Source organism: Oncorhynchus mykiss, chromosome 23 (genome assembly GCF_013265735.2).
Source record: "Oncorhynchus mykiss isolate Arlee chromosome 23, USDA_OmykA_1.1, whole genome shotgun sequence".
In the NCBI taxonomy this organism is placed as follows: Eukaryota; Metazoa; Chordata; class Actinopteri; order Salmoniformes; family Salmonidae; genus Oncorhynchus; species Oncorhynchus mykiss.
This window is the reverse complement of record NC_048587.1, coordinates 31542957-31558758: the sequence shown is the minus strand read 5'-3', so window position 1 is coordinate 31558758 and position 15802 is coordinate 31542957. Positions and strand designations below refer to the sequence as shown.

At 40.1% G+C, this 15802-nt stretch overlaps 1 long non-coding RNA gene across 1 annotated transcript in view; it reads left to right on the top strand.

The window, feature by feature from the left end:
• The first annotated feature begins 1308 nt into the window (after positions 1–1308).
• The window catches only part of LOC110502582, a 37497-nt gene continuing 23003 nt past the window's right edge, over positions 1309–15802 (top strand). The window contains exon 1 of the long non-coding RNA XR_002470352.2: positions 1309–1557. This is a non-coding gene — a long non-coding RNA (uncharacterized LOC110502582). The remainder of the gene's footprint in view (positions 1558–15802) is intronic.

Sequence of the window (15802 nt, the reverse complement as noted above, 5' to 3'; positions counted from 1 at the left end):
CTGTTTGAAAAGAACGCCTGCTATTTCAGCCTGTTATGGTGGGATGGAGTTTTGGCATTCCATGGTGATGTCACCATGCTGTAAATTAATTAATAGACCAATATGAGTCCCAAACCCCTCTCCCAATAACAGCACATTTTTCAGTTTTCCCTTCCCAACTCATACCACTCAGACAGTCCTAGCCAAATTCTTGCTTGAGAAATTGCTCCTTTCTAAGAAGCTATTTTTGTTTATTTTTGACCTTTCTAATTGAAAACAATCACCGTAAGGAGATAAAAACTGCTGCATTGGACCTTTTTAAATTGTGCGGTGCAACTTTTCTCTGTTAACTAATTGGAAGGGAAGTACAATGTGGGTAACTAATTCTCTTGTAGTTTCGATACAGTATAATTGAATACTGTTTTGGAACATTGTGGAAACCAGCCAAGTGTAGTGAGTAATAGTGCAAATCCTCTGGGGAGGCAGCAACTAGTTCCAAATCTGGTACAGAGAGGCAGTGATGCTGTATTTTTTTCCTCTGTAGGAAGTATGACATGGCCATTTGGTTTGTTCTTCTATGGACATCCAGGAAATGTGTAACAGGATCTACAACTTCATATTCCAAAAATGTAATGGGATTTTACAGGTCAATAGCCAACCAGAACTGTAGTCAGAGTGGGTTTATTCATGAGTTTATGACCTTCAAAGGTGATTCCTTTAACAAGCTGTGGGAACCAGTGCCCCTGGGAGAGGGCTGTTTACACAAAACATTCTATGTATGTCATACTGGTACACACCCTGTGGTCCTGGAGGTTCTCACTTACAAAGTCAACATTGAAACAAGGCCATAAAAATAACAAAAACAAATTAGAAATGCCTCTTGGTCCTTAATCTTTAAAACATCATTTTCATAAATTGCAGAAAGAATCGAATGTCCAGTTGAAATAGGCTATATTTTTTTATGATTCTAGTCAGGTGTTTACTGGCATTTCGGGCACATGCCAGATGGGCTGGTCTAGATTTAGCCTAGTGGCCCTGACAAACTTGGATATTTGGCACAAAATTATATTTAAATTGCAAATACTGGTAGCCTCAAGAGAAACAATTAGCCGATACTGGGACCTTGAGGGAAAAAATGGTCCGTTTGGGGGCATCAAAGGAGAAACATTGTTCCGTGTGTTCCAAATGTCTGGGACGATTTTTGGTACCCTTCTGCCCCAAATTAAATTGTTTTAAAAGTGCCTACTTATGTGCACAAACAGACATTGATTTAATTCAGACAACGTTTGAATGGAAAAAATGTCAGTTCGTGGAGGGAGGTGGGTGTGACCAATTACGAAGAAAAGTGTCACAGTTCAACTCCAAAGCTATGAATGACTACAGAACTACAAACGCCCAGTGTTACTATACATGAAAAGGCAGGACTTCGATCAGTTAGGTTGTTAACGTTACACTGCTTAGTCCGGTTCAGAATGACTTTTGCCAACATCGAAATAACTTGGTCAAAATGTATTATCCACCTAACTCGTTCCTGAATTGGGGCAAACCAGAAATATTCTGCACTACTTTTAATAATGGGTAAGTAGTAATTACATACGAAATAACTTATTTGATACATTTTTGTTAGTGAGACACGAAGACCGAACGAATATTTGACATCTTAAATAATATTTTGTAGTTTGAGGAAGCCATACAGTGATACTTGAATGGAAATATAAGTACTGTACACGTAAGGGCCAACTAGGGTGCAGTTAAATGGATGCAATAAGAGTAATTATTTACATATCTATAGATACATTTGAACGATAACTTCCCTCTGAAATTGACGTTTCGGGAAGTAAAGCACGAATGACGCTGGCTGATAAATTAAAAAAATGTGTGGACTACAGAGCACTCGTGTAGAGGGCGGTTTGCAGAGATAAAAGGAAGCATGCAATGTCAGCGTGAGAATGAAGTCTAGCTTCCTGTTCCTTTTTGTATTTTTAAAAACGAAGTGTACAACTGTTTCAAATCCAATAGTCTTTGAACCGTTGGCAATCTTACAAAGCCCTTTGGAGAACTGCCCATCCAAAATATGAACGGAATGCATACTCAATATATTATTTATCTACATTTCTATAGGGCCCAGGTTTGTGATGAGACTAGAGTGCCGAGTCATATACTTTCATTTCTGAGTGACAAGAAGATAGGGGGGCGTGAGCTATCCAGAATGCAGCACCTGTTTCATGGACATTATCCCAAGTGCACTGGTTCAGTTTACATTGCATTTCTTTGTTACCACAAACATAAAACGACTGGAAGAGGTGAATGCAAACACCCATTTATCCAATTCAGCTCAGATGGGACAGGAGAGAAGGAGAGGTTCTCTCTACATAACAACACATTTCCAAAATATTTAAGCCCTAGTGTTCCATATACTCTACAACCAAAAAGCTATGTCTTTTCCCTGGCCTGAATGAAACATTTTTTCTGTCTCAGAATGAGTACTCTGGGACTTCCCTCTCTCTCTCTCATATCCATTCATGTGGTTTATGTTTGGCTCAGTTAGCTGGCTACATTCATCAGATAAGCTGTGAATAGAACAGTCATTTTCATATTGCTCTTCAGAAACCACAAAGGTGACCTTAATCTAAAGTTCCTCCCTCCCTGTATTCTGTGTTTTAGCTTAGGTAGACTGAAAGAGAGGTCCCACCCAAATCAGTTTACATTTAAGATGGACAGAAAACCAACTGTATTTACATGCACGGGACACACAGTTGACAGAATTACCATCCTTAGGAAACTGAGCGAGGTCATCTCCTCTTCCCATGATTGATGGGAGTGGAACTAGAACACATTCTGGTGATTCTCATTTAGAATGAACTTCCCCCCTCGTATTAGCTTCATCAACAGGAGCTGCATCACAGGATGGAGGTAATGGTAATTCTCCAGAATATTGTATGTCTTTCTGTACTTGTGGAGCTCTCGTCACTGCATACTGAAAACGCTAAACAGAAATAGTTGATGGTGGTTGGAGCTTGTGGCACTATATGGTTAACAGTTGTGAAGGTTCACACGCAAAACCTAGTTCTGTAACGATATGTCAGTTTACAACGGCACCCCAGTCTGTTTTTAGTCAGTGGGACTGGTTTCCAGTAAAAACCTGCCATTGTTGAGTAGAAGAGAAAAGGAAGTGGTGGCCTTGAAACTTGCATTCATAAAACAACGTGTGTAGTGTTGAAATGGCAGTCTGAGTCTGAACACGTTTGGTTTTAGTATTGTACTCCAAACTGGTGTCAGTACTAGTGGTGCAATAGTCTAATATTCACAACTTGAATAAAGCTAATGTTGAGTATATTGCGTTTAATATCTACAGTTATGGAGAAGAGCAATAAAAGAGGAATTGGCCAATAGGTAATCAGAACAGTTGATGAAGTGATAGCAAATTGAAATCCTTAAAATCATACTTCAGAATAAATTGAAATCTTTTTGGTGTTTAGTATTTTATCAGCATCTTCATTAGCTGTTGCAAAGGCAGCATATACTCTTCCTGGGGTCCATACAAAACATGAAACATGACATAATACAGAACATTCGTAGAAAAGAACGGCTCAAGGACAGAACTACAAACATTTTAAAATGGCACGCATACATACACACAAAATGTCTAGGTCAAATAGCGGAGAGGCATTGTGCTGTGAGGTGTTGCTTTATCAGTTTTTTAAAACCAGGTGTGCTGTTAATTTGAGCAATATGAGATAGAGCCATGCATTGAACTCCCTTCTATCTATATAATATTGTACGCTTTCTTTAATTTGTTCTGGATTTGGAGATTGTGAAAAGACTCCTGGTGGCATGTCTGGTGGGATAAGTGTGTGTTCAGAGCTGTGTGTAAGTTGACTATGCAAACAATTTGAAATTTTCAACACATGAATGTTTCTTAGTAAAAGAAGAAGTGGCGCAGTCAGCCTCTCCTCAACTCTTAACCAAGAGAGACTGGCATGCACAGCATTAATATCGGTGGATAATAATGTCTGGAATGGAGCGAATGAAATGGCATCAAACACATGGAAACCATGTGTTTAATGTTGTTGATACCTTTCCACTTATTCCGCTCCAGCCATTACCACGTGTCCGTCGTCCCCAATTAAGGTGCCACCAACCTCCTGTGATTTATATTAGCCCTCTGATTACAACGAAGAGAAAGACCTGCCACTCTGTTCTGGGCCAGCTGCAGCTTAATGAAGTCTTTCTTTGTAGCACTTGACCACATGACTGGACAATAATCAATATAAGACAAAACTAGAGCCTGCAGGACTTGCTCTTTGGAGTGTGGTGTCAAAGGAGCAGGCCTCTCCCTGTCTTTACAACCATTGAATCTATATGTTTTGACCATGCCTGTTTACACTTGAAGGTAACACCAATTATTTTGGTCTCTTTAACTTGTTCAACAGCCACATCACTCATTACCAGATTCAGCTGAGGTCTAGAGCTTAGGGAATGATTTGTACCAAATACAATACTCTTAGTTTTAGAGAACTTCAGAACCAGTTTATTACTGGCCACCCAGCCCAAAACTGACTGCAACTCTTTGTTAAGGGTTTCAGTGACTTCATTAGCTGCTGATATTGAACAAGCTTTGTTTAATACCAGTGGCAGGTCATTGGTAAAAATACTAAAGAGTAGAAGGCCTAGAGAGCTGCCCTGCAGTACACCACACCCTAAATGTTTGACATAAGAGAGGCTTCTATTAAGGAAAACCCTTTGAGTTCTGTTAGATACAGTTGAAGTTGGAAGTTTACATACACTTAGGTTGGAGTCATTAAAACTTATCAACCACTCCACAAATTTCTTGTTAACAAACTATCGTTTTGGCAAGTCGGTTAGGACATCTACTTTGTGCATGACACAAGTCATTTTTCCATCAATTGTTTGCAGACCGATTATTTCACTTATTATTCACTGTATCACAATTCCAGTGGGTCAGAAGTTTACATACACTGAGTTGACTGTGCCTTTAAACAGCTTGGAAAATTCCAGAAAATGATGTCATGGCTTTAGAAGCTTCTGATAGGCTAATTGACATAATTTGAGTCAATTAGAGGTGTACCTGTGGACCTTTAAACTCTGTGCCTCTTTGCTTGACATCATGGGAAAATCAAAAAGAAATCAGCCAAGACCTCAGAAAGAAAATTGTAGACCACAAGTCTGGTTCATCCTTGGGAGCAATTTCCAAACACCTGAAGGTAACACGTTCATCTGTACAAACAATAGTACGCAAGAATAAACACCATGGGACCACGCAGCTGTCATACTGCTCAGGAAGGAGACGCGTTCTGTCTCCTAGAGATTAATGTACTTTGGTGCGAAAAGTGCAAATCAATCCCAGAACAACAGCAAAGGACCTTGTGAAGATGTTGGAGGAAACAGGTACAAAAGTATCTATATATACAGTAAAACAAGTCCTATATCAACAAAACCTGAAAGGTCGCTCATCAAGGAAGAAGCCACTGCTCCAAAACAGCCCTAAAAAAGCTAGACTACAGTTTGCAACTGCACATGGGGACAAAGACTGTACTTTTTGGAGAAATGTCCTCTGGTCTGATGAAACAAAAATAGAACTGTTTGGCCATAATGACCATTGTTATGTTTGGAGGAAAAAGGAGGAGGCCTACAAACCTGACTCAGTTACACCAGCTCTGTCAGGAGGAATGGACCAAAATTCACCCAATTTATTGTGGGAAGCTTGTGGAAGGTTAACCAAAATGTTTGACCCAAGTTAAACAATGTAAAAGCAATGCTACCAAATACTAATTGGGTGTATGTAAACTTCTAACCCACTGGGAATGTGATGAAATAAATAAAAGCTGTAATAAATCTCTCTATTCTGACATTTCACATTCTTAAAATAAAGTGCTGATCCTAACTGATCTAAAACAGGGAATTGTTACTAGGATTAAATGTCAGGAATTGTGAAAAACTGAGTTTAAATGTATTTGGCTAAGGTGTATGTAAACTTCCGACTTTGATGTTGAAAAGCCATAAAACACACAGTACCAGTTTGGATGCACCTACTCATTCAAGGGTTTTTCTTTATTTTTACTATTTTCTACATTGTAGAATATTAGTGAAGACATCCAAACTATGAAATAACACATGCAGTTTAAGTCGGAAGTTTACGTTTATATTTGAGATCCTTCAAAGGAGCCACTCCCTTTTCCTTGATGACAGCTTTGCACACTCTTGGCATTCTCTCAACCAGCCTCACCTGGACTGCTTTTCCAACAGTCTTGAAGGAGTTCCCACATATGCAGAGCACTTGTTGGCTGCTTTTCCTTCACTCTGGGGTCCAACACATCCCAATCCATCTCAATCGGGTTGAGGTCGGGTGATTGTGGAGGCCAGGTCATCTGATGCAGCACTCCATCAGTGTCTTTCTAGGTAAAATAGCTCTTACACAGCCTGGAGGTGTGTTGGGTCATTGTCCTGTTGAAAAACAAATGATAGTCCTACTAAGCGCAAACCAGATGGGATGGCGTATCGCTGCATAATGATGTTGTAGTCATGCTGGTAAAATGTGCCTTGAATTCTAAATAAATCACTGATAGTGTCACCAGCAAAGCACCCCCAAACCATCACTCCTCCTCCATGCTTCACGGTTGGAACTACACATGCAGAGATCATCCGTTCACCTACTCTGCATCTCACAAAGACACGGGGGTTGGATCCAAAAACCTACATTTGGCCTCATCAGACCAAAGGAGAGATTTCCACCGGTCTAATGTTCATTGCACATGTTTCTTGTCCCAAGCAAGTCTCTTCTTATTATTGGTGTTATTTAGTAGTGGTTTCTTTGCAGGAATTCCACCATGAAGGCCTGATTCACGCAATCGTCTCTGAACAGTTGATGTTGAGATGTGTCTGTAACCTGAACTCTGTGAAGCATTTATTTGGGCTGCCGCCTTAGGTGCAGTTAACTCTAATGAACTTCTCCTTTGCCGCATTGGTAACTCCTTTACTGTGGCGGTCCTCATGAGAGCCAGTTTCATCATAGTGCTTGATGGTTTTTGCAACTGCTTTTGAAGAAACTTTCCAAATTCTTGAAATTTTCCAGATTGACTAACCTTCATGTCTTAAACTAATGATGGCCTGTCTTTGCTCATTTGAGCTGTTCTTACCATAATATGGACTTGGTCTGTATACCACCCCTAACTTTTCACAACACAACTGATTGGCTCAAACACATTAAGAAGGAAAGGAATTCCACAAAAAAAAAAAATCTCCCAAATTTCGTGGTATCCAATTGTTTTTAGTAGCTACTATCTTGTCTCATCGCTATTACTCCTGTAAGGGCTCGGGAGAGACGAAAGGTTGAAAGCCATGCGTCCTCCGATACACAACCCAACCAAGCCGCACTGCTTCTTAACACAGCATGCATCCAACCCGGAAGCCAGCCGCACCAATGTGTCGGAGGAAACACAGTGCACCTGGCCCGCCACAGGAGTCGCTGGTGCGCGATGAGACAAGGACATCCCTACCAACCAAGCCCTCCCTAACCCGGACGACACGCTAGGCCAATTGTGCGTCGCCCCACGGACCTCCCGGTCACGGCCGGTTACGACAGAAACTGGCGCTGCGCCACCCGAGAGGCCCACAAATTAACTTTTAACAAGGCACATCTGTTAATTGAAATGCATTCTTGGTGATTACCTCATGAAGCTGGTTGAGAGAATATCAAGAGTGTGCAAAGCTGTCATCAAGGCAAATGGTGGCTAGTTTGAAGAATCTCAAATATTAAATATATTTTGATTTAACAATACTTTTTTGGGGTTACTACATGATTCTATATGTTTTATTTCATAGTTTTGATGTATTCACCTATTATTTTACATAGTAGAAAATAGTAAAAATAAAGAAAAACCCTTGAATGAGTCGGTGTGTCCAAACTTTTGACTGGTACTGTTTGTTTCCTCAGCATCAGGTTATGGTCAATAATATCAAAGGCTGACTGAAATCTAACAGTACAGGTCCCACAATGTTCTTGCTATCAATTTATTTCAACCAATCATCAGTAATTTGTGTCATTGCAGTACATATTTGAATCTAATGTGAATGTATTCACCTCAATAAAGCAGTGAAGAGCTGTTCTCCTTCTGCTCCTGGTGATGGCTTGTGGTATGCAATATCAGATACATTAGGTTTTAGTGCCATCTAGTGAACCTTTTTCGAGACTGGCTTTTACCTTTCCACTTGGTAGGGTTATGTCTCTGTCTCAAGGTGGCACTGTTTTCACAGTAACCTTGGAAGAGTTTTTCCAATAATGATGTGAGCACCTCACAATGGTCAAATCATAATGGATAATGATGCACATTGTTGTTCTCACTAACACAAACGTTTGCTCAGTTGCTTACTAAAAAGTACATTGATGGATTTGTCCTTTATCACGACTGTTGATACACTGTAGGTGAAAATGTAATTCTGCTTTGATAACATGATAACCTAGTCTCTTTTATATGTACCGAGCCCTGTAACATTGTGTTGCATGTCTAGTTACTAGTATACCAGTATCAAAATGGTAAATGGGAAACACCAGAGTATGTTCTGTACTGTAGTGGAGGTCAAAGGTCATCCATCAGATGTTGACTGGCTCTCATTCAATAGAATGTGGGAATGTGTTATCATGGTGTCTGTGATAGATCTCAGAATATTGACTTCCTCATGAAATCACACCCAACATCATTGTCTGTCTGAATGCTTCCTGCCCGCCTGCCTGGGCTGGGCTGGTGAGCTGCTCTATTCTCTCTGTCCCCTCTAGGATTGGAGGATATTGATTGGTTGTTTTGTGTCAGGTAGATTTATTGACAGGCATATTCTAAGCAGTGGGGAAGGAGGGGATGAGCAGTGAGAAAGTGTACAAACCAGTTTCACACTGTAGATTATTATAATGAGGACAGGGACACAGCTGTTGGCCTACACTGGCCTACTGTTCCTGACAAAGACATTGTGTGTGGGGTGTGTGTGTCTGTTCAGTATGCACGTGAGGGATTTCAGTTCCCACTTATTGTGTAACATGGATCAAACTAAAACATATAAGACATACAAATCTTCATGCCCAGTAATTTTGTTGGCAGGTGTGGGGCTCTATTTTTTTTTGCTACAAACTATAGTGATTTGTAGAATGTGTTATGAGAGACTAATGTAGTCAGATGGTAGACTAGGGCTGTGATGATTATGGATTTTTGGCGGACAATTAATTCTCATACAAATGACCGGTTATTGTCATAAAAGTATTTGTATTTGTTTTGCTTGTAATGCTTGTAAATTAGCTACAGTACATAACTAATGAATAAAGCACAGCTTTGGTGACACCCCCGTCTCAAAAACAAATGGTTTTGACCAGCTGGAACTTTTGGAAATTAAGGTTTTCCTCCCTACCATGCCGTTCTACTCGTAAAATAATTAGCAATTTTACCCTCTTCATGTGAAAATAAAAAAAGGTTTTATTTTTCATGGTTATTGTGCCAGCCCGATGGTCGACATCACTCCCTGTACTAAGATAATACTAACATCCTGCTATTAACAACTCTGGGTGTCTCAGAACAGGCTTTACTCCTCCACTCTACCTCCCACAAATTAATTTTATTCCCACCTGTGGTGTCTCATCGTTGGTGGTCAGACACACTGTGAATCACCCACACAGTACAGTAGTTTTTTTTGTCTGGAGTTGGAACTGAGGGGTAGGAAAGGAAATGTTGTGCATGCAGTCTCACCCCCGCATATCTGACATGGTAGTGTAATTAAGCACACACAATGAAGAATATGTCTGTGACCTGGCTGAAAGCTAACTCTGTTAATCCTAGTCCAGTCCTGACTCAGTTCCTCTTCTCCCCCGATTTAACCCAGACCTCCTGTAGGGCTGTAGAACTGTCCTCAGCCACGAGTTTGAAATGTCTCTACATTTCATGTAGTTGCCAAGTGGGCAAACATACTCCATTCTTAGTTCCTACTCTCACATCAAGGTCATACTGTAATTCCAGTATTTTTTGTTTCCCATTGCGGACTGGCTCAGTGCCTGTGTGGGTGTGTGACAGAGTGTGGGAATGTCTGTTTTTGTAGCATCATGACTGACTCATTTCTCTCAGTTGCAAAAGGCCCTTCCTGTGTACCAGATGACAAGCTCATGTACAGAAATATATCCTTCTCAGGCCACGAAAAGGATCTTACTTAAAGATGCACTATACAGAAATCGCTCCGCCGTTTTGTGGTTACAAAAATTACAATTGTTTGCCTAATTTCAGTTTGTGACAAAACAAGCAAGTATAGTGTAGAGAATAATTTTTGCGTCTAAACCACTGTTAAATATCTTTTCCAGAAACAAACATATTTTGTGATGTGAAACATAGAAATAGAGCATACAGAACACATCTACCGCTTCTTAGACTTGCTTTCAATGTGAATGACAGAGCTTTACTGTTAACAGTTTTTATTGTTTTTCAGCATAGAAACAACACGAATGACAGTACATGCAGTACAGAACAAAAAACAGGGGAAGGGAAATGCATCAAATAAGAGTTACAAGGTTTCTACTTCGTACAAATGATCTTGGCAGATATTCAAGTATGGACTACAGGATTAAAACTTGAATGTGTACAGTTCCAGAGTCCAACCGTACATATGACTGTCTTAAGCTGTAGGTATCGCTCAAACCTAAATCTGCCTTCACTTGGGAAAAGTGTAGAATATCATCTTTAACTATCTGACCAATAGATGAAATACCGTGGCTATGCCAGAGTCTATTATTCAAAGTGTTTTCCCCAGCTGTAAACAGGGGGTTATGCCACATGGGACAGGATGGAAGAGAAAGACCTTTTACACCAAACCTTCTGCGCATCATCTTAACAATGCTACATGAGAACCTGATAATTACACTGTCAAGGGCAGTAGGGGGTTTGGGGCAGTACCACATTGATGCCAGGGAAACAGACCTGTGTTCAGACATTATCCTCTCCTCTAACCACTCCCAGCTGCCAATCTTATAGATTTATAAACCCATGTAAATGGATATCTTGAATTATGTGACAACTAGTAGATTAATACAACTGAGACACCCAGTAATACAACTGAGACACCCACCTTTGAATCTAGGTGCAGCCAGTTTCCTATACCCTATCCTGGGTTTCTGATTGTTCTATAAGGACTGTGAGGAGAGAGTTTGTACCTCCTTAAACCATGACTGGAACTGGCCAGGGATGGAAGAAATATCACAGGCTAGCCTAGGTAGTACATTCATCTTCAAAATATCAGCTCTGCCCCATACAGATAGTTATCCATCTCTTAATATCATCACTGATGACCTGGACAACTCTAGGTCCATTTAGACTGAATATCTTGGTTATGGGGAATACTATATTAACTCCTAGATACTTCATGCCACTAGTCTTCCAAACAAATGGGGAACCCACTAAGTCAGCCTGAAATGTGTGTGGGTTGAGAGGCATAGCCTCACTCTTACTCCAGTTGATATTGTATCTTGAGAGGGAGCCAAATGAGTCAGTCAGCTTTAAGACTGCTGGTAGGGAGATTGGAGGGTTACTAAGGGTGAGTAGGATGTCGTCAGCATATAGATTTAATTTGAACTCATGTTCATAAATGCGCACACACCTGAGATGGTCTTTTCAGCACGTATCGCACATGTCAGGGGATCTAAGACTCAAATAAATAGGACTAGCGGGGAAACCCTGTCTCACCTCGTGGAGACAAAATTAGTCAGACACTATTTCATACGTTTTGACGGATGAGACCCAATTAATGAACATGGGACCAAAGCCAAACTTGGTGAGTGTATGAAACAGGTATGAGAATGACAGAACTATAACTTACATTTGTATGTGAAGTTTGTCAGGTCGCCCAAAAAGTGACATTTTGCAGCTTTAAGAAACCTCTTAGAAATAGCATGCCTGTCCAGTGTTCCAGATTTTTAGGAAATATGACCTAAAATGAATTACAATATGAATTTAAATAGATGTCCTTCCTAAAAAGTATAATTAAACATGTTAAAAAGCAGATTTTCTCTGTGACCCTGATTGGCCTGCTTGGAAACAACAGGGTTGTTTGGTGTATATTGGTAAAAAAAAAAAAAAAGGATTTGACCGCAAAGCCAATGAAACGCCCATACACTTTGATATTCAAATTAGCTCCCACGTGGGGCTGCACCAAGTCAAGTGATGGATTCAGGATGCACAATGGAACTACTAGGGCACTTTAACAGCAGTAAATGTAGACTGATTATTTCATATAATTGAGTAATTTCTGTCCTTTGCTTTGTCACTATATTCCTGATATTTATTTTGTTAGTTACCTAACTAGCAAGCCGTGAAGCTAGCTAGCTACTGCTAGTACCTACAGTACCAGTCAAAGGTTTGGACGCAGCTACTCATTCCAGGGTTTTTCTTTATTTTTAATATTTTCTACATTGTAGAAACTATGAAATAACACATATTGAATCATGTAGTAACCAAAAAAGTGTAAAACAAATTAGATTCTTCAAAGTAGCCACCCTTTGCCTTAATGGCCTTCTTTGCACACTTTTGGCATTCTCTCAACCAACTTCATGAGGTAGTCACCTGAAATGCATTTCAATTGGCAGGTGTGACTTATTACAAGTTCATTTTCATTTGACAATGACCCAACACACCTACAATCTGTGTAAGGGATATTTGACCAAGAAGGAGAGTGATTGAGTTCTGTATCAGATGACCTGGCCTCCACAATCACCTGACCTCAACCCGATTGAGATGGTTTGGGATGAGTGGGACCGCAGAGTGAAGGAAAAGCAGCCAACATGTGCTCTGCATATGTGGGAACTCCTTCAAGACTGTTGGAAAAGCATTCCAGGTGAAGCTGGTTGAGAGAATGCCAAGAGTGTGTAAAGTTGTCATCAAGGCAAAGGGTGGCTACTTTGAAGAATCTAAAATCGAAATATATTTGTATTTGTTTAAAATGTTTTGATTACTACATGGTGGTTTTTCATAGTTTTGATGTCTTCACTATTATTCTACAATATAGAAAATAGTAAAAAAAATTAAGAAAAAACAAACTTTTGACTGGTACTGTATATCAGTCAACAATAGCTAACTAGGTTGCCTCTTGACATAACATTTTAGCTACAAACGATAGGATTTAAGATAGAATGGAATGGCGAGGTGATTGTTGTGTGGAGGATCTGCTTTGACTTGCTTTCTTGTTGGCTAGCCAGCTAGCTAAGTTACCCGCGATAGCTAACTGCTTCCAAACAGCCAGCGGGCCAACTGTTACAAACCACATAATTTGAAATAGAAGTGACTGACGAGATAGTTGTTGCATAGGCTTTGTCCTGTATGCTAACACCAGCTGTGTATTGCTTGGCTTGCTAGCTAGCTTGCTTGTATGCAGTGAATGTGCACTCCTGAGCCCGTGTCTCCCATAGTCTCGAGAAGCATACTTACCCCAACCTGAGAATTTGGAAAACAGCAAAAAGCTGCTGTACTAATCACATACGGACCTGTCTTGGCAAAAGAGGATGATGTCATTATCCCAGAAAATTTCAAGCATTTTTTACAAGCATTTTTTACAAAACAAGTTTGAGATGGGGTTTTACGGAGTGTTTTTTTCTCTAATTTATGCTTTGGCCACAACTACAAGTAAAGGACGAGTCAACAATATTATTTGGGTATGAGCAAACAGAATATGAGCTTTTAAAATGTTCACTGGACAGTTACTAATTAAAGACATCTAGCATTGCAAAGACCAAAAACAGTCTTAAAAACACCCTTTATCTTGTGAACTGATGGATATACCGTCTATGTAACTTTACATATAGTATGAGCTCCTCCATGACAGAGCAATATCTAGTGAAAAAAGGATTCACAATGCACAAATCTGTAGAGACCAGCAACAACAGGGCTATGAGTCAGAAGTTAGATTCAGTGGTGAAATGACTGTGTAGTGACATGCTGGATATCTGTGTGTTCTGAGATACCAAGCAAATAGGCATGGACAGGGGTGCAACTTTCAATGGGGACAGGGGGGATATGTCCCCCCCCCCCCACGTTCTGAAATTGCATTTTTTTGTCCCTGCCAGTATTATCATTGGAATGGGATACAAAACGAGGCAACGTTGTGCTTTAGGACCATTCAGATGCCTCCGAGTGGTCGGGTAGGCTGTTTGAAGTGTTTAAAATAATAATAATTATTATGTCCCCCCCACTTCTAAAACCAAAGTTGCGCCCCTGGGCATGGATATTAGTTAGGGACCAAAATCACGTAGGACAAATGTCCATCCTATCTGCTTGTGGTAGAATGCTAAATACAGAATATTTTTATGAGTTGTCTTCCCTTTTAGAACAATTTTAGGGTAAGGTGAATAGTGCAAGAGCAGCAATCAGAGCACAACCCTTTATTTTCTTTTTGATAAGAAGTTAGCATTCTTCACAGTTCACATTGACTTGAGTGGAGAGAGCCAAACCCCCCTATCCTCCTACACGCAGTTACACTGAGCAAGCATTTCCAAGTCATAATGTCTCTACAGTTTTTATTTGATGTGTATAACATACTTTGTTTCTTATTAAAACAAGCCGTGGCAGCATTCTATACGATGTACTAACATACTGTAGCCTGTGCGTGTGTTGTATGGAATGGGACGTCCACCAGCGTGGGAACTGCAGCAGAGGAAGGTTCTATTTACAGAAGAGCTCCTAGGTTCACATGGAAACCTCTGGAGAATAGGAGAGCCTATTTCATTTAGTTTGTATTTATTATGTATTTATTCAGGGGAAACCCATTGAGACCAGTGTCTCATTTTTAAGGGAGCCCTGATCACAGTAATAAAACAATCAAATACAATGTGAAGCAAAACCGCAATCAATACAATGTGAAGCAAAACCGCAATCAATACAATGTGAAGCAAAACCGCAATCAATACAATGTGAAGCAAAACCGCAATCAAATACAATGTGAAGCAAAACCGCAATCAAATACAATGTGAAGCAAAACCGCAATCAATACAATGTGAAGCAAAACCGCAATCAATACAATGTGAAGCAAAACCGCAATCAAATACAATGTGAAGCAAAACCGCAATCAATACAATGTGAAGCAAAACCGCAATCAATACAATGTGAAGCAAAACCGCAATCAATACAGTGTGAAGCAAAACCGCAATCAATACAATGTGAAGCAAAACCGCAATCAATACAATGTCAAAAAAAGTATAATATTACAGGACAACACAAAATGTAAGAAAAACAGTTACATTCCTCAGCTACTAGGTCCTTAATCATCACTTTAAATTAGCCGAACAGCACCAGAAGGTGAGGTGCATTAAAACAAAAAGGGGATTTACCTAATTTGGCGGAGACCCGAGGAACCTCAAGAGTTAACCAACCCTGTGAACAGGATGCAGTATCAAAAGGTTGGCTGGTCGTCATTAAAGTCCCGTAGATCACGTCACTATTCCCTTTTTGTTGTCAAAGCTTTACTACACAAGCTTCCGATTTACCTAAGTTTGTTGGTGTAGTATAAAAACACGAGTTACCAAACCTGTTCCTAGTGGGCTGCTCAGCTACAAAGGCCTGGGATACTGATGTATAACATGATAATGGCCATAGAATCTCCTCCTGTACTCTACTATCATCACACAAAAGTGTGAGGTCATCGCTATGACGGAGGCATGGTATGCATTTGTCCAACTGAGACAGTTGTGCATGCATGCGCACACTCATATACAGTGCCTTCGGAAAGTATTCAGACCCCTTGACTTTTTCCACATTTTGTTACAGCCTTATTCTAAAATGTATGAAATATTTTT